The sequence below is a fragment of the Chrysemys picta genome, unplaced genomic scaffold (genome assembly GCF_011386835.1).
Source record: "Chrysemys picta bellii isolate R12L10 unplaced genomic scaffold, ASM1138683v2 scaf3, whole genome shotgun sequence".
NCBI classification, from domain to species: Eukaryota; Metazoa; Chordata; order Testudines; family Emydidae; genus Chrysemys; species Chrysemys picta.
Window position 1 is genome coordinate 684,849 of NW_027052710.1, and position 8,020 is coordinate 692,868.

Below are 8,020 nucleotides of genomic sequence, written 5' to 3' on the forward strand. Positions count from 1 at the left end.
TGGAGAGAATATCTACCCCGCTGTGTGCGAGGGCTGCAAACCTCACCCTCTCCAAGGTGCCGCATTTCACACAGGATGTTTGTTTCTTTCTTTCTTTCTGCTGAGGATTTTCACAATCAAGACCTGTCTGCAACCATGTTGCTAGCACAGGTGTGCTCGAGGACAGCAACAGTGGGTTCGTTGCCCGGTGTGCTTCGCGCCAATGAACACACCAGGGGGAGAAGCAAACAAAGTTTATTTGGGATCCCAAAGCGGTGCAAGGAGACTGGCAAGTCTCAAATCAAGCACATTAACAGGAACAGTTTTTCTTCTTTTATACATTTTGCAGTTAAGCCTCACCCCCCCCCTTTCCCCTCTAGCCCTCCCTTTCTCCCCCCTTCCTCCCTCTACCCCTCCCATCCCTGGTAATAGTTAAGTCATTCTTGGCAGCTATAAGCCTAGCTTGTTAGTAACTTCTTTAAACCGTTATCTTGTCCTTTTTCCCTTCAGCCAGAAACATGCAGGCCTCATTATTACCGCTTGAGCAGGGGGTTGCACACAGATAACTGGTTGCTTACATATTCCAATTGCACCTGGCTTTTGAGGTTGATTAGAGTTTAAACATGGAAGGATAGAGTTTGGTTCACTTAGGCCTAGTGCAGGAAGGCTTCATTGACACTTACTGGCCTTCCACCCTCCCGAGTTACCTAGGGTGAGGCCTAGTGACGTCAACAACTCCCTCCTTTGAGAATACTCAACAAGCTTTTGGCTGAGTTTTCTCATATTCTGTGGACAAGATATGATTAAGCGCTATGAAGCTGGGGTTTTCAATGAGAGGGTATGCTGGGATTTTTGAGGAACGGGGGGCACAAAGCTTATGGAGGAGCATTTTAAAACAAGCAATTAGGAGGAGGGTGACCAGGCACAATACCACACCGGTGAGGAGACGCACAAGGCCACCCCCCAGTCCTCCTAGGTTGGGCAACCAACTTCAAAGGGAATCGAAAACCTTTCCTGGGCCTTCCACTGCTTGAAAGCCTGTTTGGCTGACAGGACGTGCTTGTTAATGTCCTGTGAGTTTTCCGGGATATAAGTACAACATTCATTCCCAATAAGGGCACACACCCCGCCCTGGGAGGCTAAAACATAATCTAAGGCCTGTCTGTTTTGCAGGGACAGCAACCGGAGCTGGTATAGCTTTGAGTTTTTTTATGGCTAAGGTCTTATTGGCATACTTGGTGAGAAACACAGAGAGCCTACGATAAAATTGGATTAGCCGTCCCACCCCATGGGATGGGAGGAGGATTATACCCAACCTGTCTCCTTCCTTAATGGGCTCTGAGGTGGCATACAAAGATTAACGCTGCCTGGGGCGGCCAGGGGTTGTCCCTTAATGCATACTGGGATTCAATGGTACAGTTTTGTGACAAGGGGGTACCCAAGGTATTTCTTCCCCTACTGAACCATCCCCAACAGATATCTGACCAATTTTGGGGAACTACCCTTCAGGGTAACCCTGCTGCGTGGTGCGGGACTTGGGAGCATACTCAGCAGTTAGAGAGGTTAAACTCTTGGGCAAAGCAAACCTTCAAGGACTCATATGTGTTTGTTTCCAAGTTAGTAGGGATCCCTTTCCAACCCACATGTGCCTGGGGGGAAACGGGAGGTAACGAGAGGAGTGTCCCTATGGCAAAGAGTACCACTGTGGCAGACCCTGGACCTGAACTCATGCTGGGCAGGTGACCCTAGGGCCTAACAATTACAATTCCCCAAATACCCACAAAATATCAATTACCAATAGTAGGCAGATTAAAAACAAAAGGGCCAGGCCACCAGGTTAGGCCGGCCCTATGAAAATAAACACAACCAACGCTCAGAGTTCTCGCGGGGAGTGCGCTGCGACTGTCCAGAGAGACCACAGGGCATTCCCAGCAGGCCTTATTGTCTTTTGAATAACAGTTTAAGTCTCAGGTCATCGCTGGTAGTCCTTTTCCGTAGGCTGGACGGTCCACCGTTCAGGAGCGGGCACTGCCTTCAGACAGGAGTGATGAATCCAGTTCTTGTGTCCCTTAACCTTTGCTGCTGTGTGGGAGACCAGCAGGACGGTGTGGGGTCCCTTCCACTTCTCTTGGAGAGGCTTGTCCTTCCAGGTCCGAACGAGAACGGAATTGCCTGGCTGCAAGGAATGGACAGGGGCATCCAGCGGGAGAGGCTGCAAATCTCTGGTATACCTGTGGAGAGAACTGAGAACAGCAGACAGAGAGCACATGTACTGAGATAAAAAGCCACACCCCATTTCCCACTCCCCTGCCAGAACCGGTGTACCATTCATAGGCCATGCCCTTCCAAACATAATCTCGAAGGGACTGAGCCCTAACCTGCCCTTTGGGAGAGCGCGAATGCGGAGCAAAACAAGGGGTAAGGCATCAGGCCATCCGCTGAATCGATCCACCAAGACGAAAAGGTATTTGAATCCTTGGGTCTGGGGGAACTCAGTAAAGTCTATTTGCCAAACCAGCCCCGGGCCTGGGGTAGGTTCCAGAGTGGCTGATGGCACTGACATTCCAGCTCGAGGGTTGTTCTTTTGGCAGACTAGACATTCAGCCTGTACCTGGGAGGCCAGGGGTGTAAGAGCCTCCCTGCCAGCGTATAATTCTTTGTTTCTTCACCAGGGTCAGTTCTTAATGTCTTTTGTAGTCAGGAATTCCTGGACTTTGTGGTTTCAATGAAGCAAGTGTTCCTTCTTCTCTTTTCCTGAAACAGTGTGGTTCAGCATCATACAGGGGAGAGATTACTAGCACATCACCCTGTCTTTAAATAGGCTTATCATCAGTCGGAGAGTCCTCCCGAGGTGGAGGGGTCTTTTTACAGTGAGAAGCCTGGGTCCAGGTGGGCAGTCCTTGGTACTTCACAGCGGTGTTGGTGGTTAACAGGACTTGGAAAGGGCCTTTCCAGTGTGGAGCCAAAGCAGTTTTTCGTTGATGGACTTTACGTAGACTCAGTCTCCTTGTTTCAATGAATGGCAGGGCTGCTAGGGTCTTTGGTTAGCACTTCTTTTATGTGTGAGAAAAGAAACCTAACACATTTCATTAATGCCTGACAGTGTTTTGCAGATCTCATAGGTGCTTGGGCCCATTCAGGCCCCCCCTTTTCTTGGCTGTCGGCCAAGTCTTAGCTCTGGGCAGTGTCCTTGGATGGTGCCAGCATCTTATCTTTGGACTGAGCTTGCTAGCTATATTTTTTCCCTCAGTTAACTCGTTCTGTTCTTTTTCCTTCTCTCCTTCTTGGCTTCTTTTAACTTACAAAGGAAACTTCCACTCTTCACTAATACACCTTTTCCCAACAATGAACACATACACATTGCCATTATGCACCCTTCCAGTAAAATAACTTCTATACAGAGCTTTGGAGCAACAAACCAGGATGAGCACACCCACTTTTGAGGAGTCCAACAAAGTTCAGGAGGCTCACAGTGGCTTTAAGGCAAGGGATGAGACCCACAGCAGGCATTAATAAGTCATCCACATATTGCAGGAGGAGTACCCTGTCCTCATTGTCCCACTTCTCCAAGTCTCTGGCCAGGGCCTGGCCGAAAAGGGTGGGGGAATTTTTAAATCCCTGGGCCAACACTGTCCAGCAAAGCTGCTTTTTAACCCTCCTTTTGTCTTCCCACTTGCTCCACTCTGGGGCTTGCATGCACTCTGAGGGCTCAATTGCAAGGGTCATTATCCAGGTATTCTCTGGGGGTAAGGTGAGGGTTATTTCATCTTGGGTGAAATGCAGGGTGGCTCCTAAGCGACAAAGCAGGTCCCGTCCCAGTAGAGGTGTTGGACAATCAGGGAGGTAAACCAGTCTGTGAGATAGAGTTCTGTTTCCCAAAGCACATTCCGCTGGGGCATATACTGGGCATTTGGTTCCTTTCCCTGTGGCACCCACCACAGTGAGGGACTCTGACACAGGCAGCTGCAGGGGTTGATTTACGGTGGTTCGTGCAGCTCCAGAGTCTATTAAAAAGTTGATGTCCAAGTCTCCCACCCTCATGTTTACTCGGGGTTCCAGGGGCAGGATAGTCCGTCTCCCCTGACACTCCTATTCTTGATCCTCCGCTGCCACCATAAGGGTACCTTCCCTTTTGGGGCACTCATTTTTTCAATGTCCCTCCTTCCGGCATATGGCACACTGGTTGCGACCCAGACGCCTTTCCTGTGAGCCAGGGCGCCCACGTCCTCTCATTCCCTGGCCCCTTCCACCTTCCTGGAATATTCCCCTGCCACCGGCATGTACTGCTGCGACCATCATTTTCGCTTGCCTCTTTTCCTTTTCTTTAGACACAACCTGATTACTCTCCACCTCAGACAGCAGGGTCCGCATAAGGACATTACAATCATCCCAGTCAGGCTTACAGCTAGCCAGGCACCCTTCAAAGACCGAGATAGACTTGCTTGGGTTCGTAGAGAATTCCCCTGCCTGTGCCTTAAAGGCTGCTAGGTCCACCGGGTTAAAAGGCACATGGGTGTAAACCTGCATAGTAGTGGCCTGATTCCTATCTGAGCCATGTCTGGACACCACGGTCTCAGTGATCAACGGATAAAATTCCACCGAGGGGGCGATCTCTGGGAGCTGAGACACCTTGTCTTTATATGGTGGGGGTGTGATAGCCGAAGGGGACACCGGACCTGCCATTACAGCTGTGGGGGGGTTCTGGAGACTAACAATAGCTACTACCGAACCTGTCGGAGTCAAATTACACTTTTGCAAAATATCTAACCTATCTCTTAGCAACATAAACAACTGTACAGACATATGTTCATTCCATTTACCCGTTTGCTGACAAAACAGAAGTAATTGAAGGATCGTATTATAATTAAGTGATCCCTCCGGTGGCCACCTTTCCTGGTCCTCTAGCTGATATTGAGGCCAGTCTACTGTACAGAATCTTTTCAGTTTACTTTTAACCAACGGATCTGATCCAAACACTTTCCAATTCACCAGAATGCATTCCAAGGGTGTACACCTTGCCCTGCCTGCCATACTCTGTCCCTGCCCCATAGGGAGACACTGGGCGTCCCCAGGTCATAACAGGTAGACACTGGGCGTCCCCAGGTCAAGACAAAGTCCCCACTGGACTTTTCCTACCTTATCCAAGGGTCCGGTTCTGCACCGTCGCCCTATCCATGGGTCCGGTTCCCCATCGTCGCCCACAGCTGCTTCTCCACTGCTCGAGCGTGTTGCACCGTTGTGCCCTCTGGGGTCGACCAAACCACGTCTCTGCCGAGGCCCCCGGTAAAGTCACCGGTGCGCGCTGGGAGTCGGTCATCGCCGCAATCTGTCGACCTCCGAGAGGGGTCCGGGCAAGGCTAAATTTCAGCCTCGAGCCCCACGTTGGGCGCCAAAACTGTTGCCAGCACATGTGTGCTCGAGGACAGCAACAGTGGGTTCGTTGCCCGGTGTGCTTCGCGCCAATAAACACACCAGGGGGAGAAGCAAACAAAGTTTATTTGGGATCCCAAAGCGGTGCAAGGAGACTGGCAAGTCTCAAATCAAGCACATTAACAGGAACAGTTTTTCTTCTTTTATACATTTTGCAGTTAAGCCTCACCCCCCCCCCCCTTTCCCCTCTAGCCCTCCCTTTCCCCCCCCCCTTCCTCCCTCTACCCCTCCCGTCCCTGGTAATAGTTAAGTCATTCTTGGCAGCTATAAGCCTAGCTTGTTAGTAACTTCTTTAAACCGTTATCTTGTCCTTTTTCCCTTCAGCCAGAAACATGCAGGCCTCATTATTACCGCTTGAGCAGGGGGTTGCACACAGATAACTGGTTGCTTACATATTCCAATTGCACCTGGCTTTTGAGGTTGATTAGAGTTTAAACATGGAAGGATAGAGTTTGGTTCACTTAGGCCTAGTGCAGGAAGGCTTCATTGACACTTACTGGACTTCCACCCTCCCGAGTTACCTAGGGTGAGGCCTAGTGACATCAACAACCACTTTGAGACACTTATTTCTCCCCGGTCAGTGTCAAATACCACAAATGAAAATATAGGCCGAGGAGCGAGCAGCTTTGCCATTATACATCCACTGTGAGAGAGTTCAAAGCCAGAAACACCCAGTAAATAGACGCGGAAAGGCCACAACTCACAGGGCTGGATTCTCATTGACACTAAAGCCCCTTTACCACACTGAAGCAGTGGGAGGGGCCTTACTGTGAGTGCAAATGTCATTTAGGGGCAGCTCACAGCCATTAGCCGTGTGGGGTAACGGAGCCTGGCTTGACATGAGACTCAGCCCAACACGTTAACACTAGAAGAAGCCCCTGGCTGGGAAGCCATTAGAAGAAAGACTCATAAATGTGAGGAAAGCGCAACATGGGAAAGACACATATGGGGCAGAGTTAAAGACGTGTGTGGGGCAGAGTTAAAGAGGGGCTGAGCACTCACAGCACCCATTGAGTTGAATTGGAGTTGTGGGTGCTCCGCACTTTTGAAAGCCATGCCCCTTAGCTGATCCCGTTATTCACTGCCTGGTTACTCCTTGTCCCAGGGATGGTCTTTCTGGGTTTAACATGGCCCAGAGCCCCCACAGCCCCCACGGACGTACCCGTAGCCCCATCCATAACCCCCATGGCCCCCATAATCAGACAAGCCCCCGATGCTCCCCCAAAGGTCACCATGGCAGGAGCGGGGTATCTCACCGCTCTGCAGCCGCTGCACCCTGTAGAACAGGCGTTGATGGAGCTGTTAACACACGGCTGTGGGTACACACACACCCCCGACAGGGTGAGCAGCAGGACGTCTCTCTGCGATGGAGGTACACCTGAAACACACAGCAGGGAGCCCTCCTGGGGTCAAAGATTCCAGTGTGCAGTGGTAGGTGACCACTAGGGGTTTAGGTGACCTGTTCCATGACCTGCTGACATATCTCTCTCCCCATCATCTTTCCCCCAGCTCATCCCTCAACCTGTCTGCATTGCATTTCATCTCCATTCACCTTGGCTTCTTCAATGACAAGTCAGAAGACATATTCATCTCTCCCATAATAATAATCATGGTTAGCAGGTGTGTCGCACTTTTATCTTCAAAGCAGATCATTAACATTAGCTATTTGAGGCTTCCAGCCTTCTGGGAAGTAGGCATTTATTACACTGGTCTACAATTTTTGAGAAGTCGTCTGCTTCAGAGATAAAATGTGCTATTTATTATGTATTTTGATGTGCTGAATTCAAATATGACAATTAAAACAACTGATTGGCTACTGTTTCTAAGATATTTAAGTTTTTACCTGTTTATGTCTACTCGGCGCTTCTTGGCTTGTCTCTTGTATTCATTAAATGGAGCATCTCTTGTCACTGTCCAGCAATAGTCTGCAAGCATTGATGGGCTCCATTTGCCCTAATAGCCTTTCTCCATTGTTGCAATGTCCTGGTGAAATCGCTCGCCGTGCTCGTCGCTCACTGCTCCTCAGTTTGGTGGAAAAAAATCTAGATGAGAGTGCAAAAAATGTATCTTTAGTGACATGTTGCAACCAAGGCTTTTGTATGCCTTGAGGAGGTTTTCCACCAACAACCTGTAGTTGTCTGCCTTGCTGTTTCCGAGAAAATGTATTGCCACTAACTGGAAGGCTTTCCATGCCGTCTTTTCCTTGCCACGCAGTGCATGGTCAAATGCATCATCTCGAAGAAGAGACAAGCCAAGAAGCGCCGAGTAGACACTGAATAGGACTAAACTATGTACATAATAGTTTTTTGCCTTTTGTTTCATAATACATTTTATTTATATAACCCTTTTGCTGATTTTTAAAGTGTTACATAAACAGGACAGGTGAAATATTATCATGTAAAGCAACCATAAACACATGAAAAGACCTAGGTTTACAATTTATGATTAAAACTCTACTATCTACACAATATACATCGACATAAAATGTAAAAACTTAACTATCTTAGAAACAGTAGCCAATCAGTTGTTTTAATTGTCATATTTGAATTCAGCACATCAAAATACATAATAAATAGCACATTTTATCTCTGAAGCAGACGACTTCTCAAAA

The 8,020-nt window shown here is 48.9% G+C and overlaps 1 long non-coding RNA gene across 2 annotated transcripts; it reads right to left on the bottom strand.

Annotated features, from left to right (window-relative positions):
- Positions 1 to 218: 218 nt before the first annotated feature.
- On the bottom strand, positions 219 to 5,606 carry LOC135977547 (uncharacterized). Of its 2 annotated transcripts, none has more exons than XR_010594998.1 (2): positions 5,116 to 5,606; positions 219 to 2,210 (listed from the first exon to the last, which is right to left on the bottom strand). It is a non-coding gene; the product is annotated as an uncharacterized LOC135977547 (long non-coding RNA). The 2 variants fall into 2 exon arrangements; XR_010594999.1 differs by having other exon boundaries at positions 219 to 3,055.
- Positions 5,607 to 8,020: the final 2,414 nt, after the last annotated feature.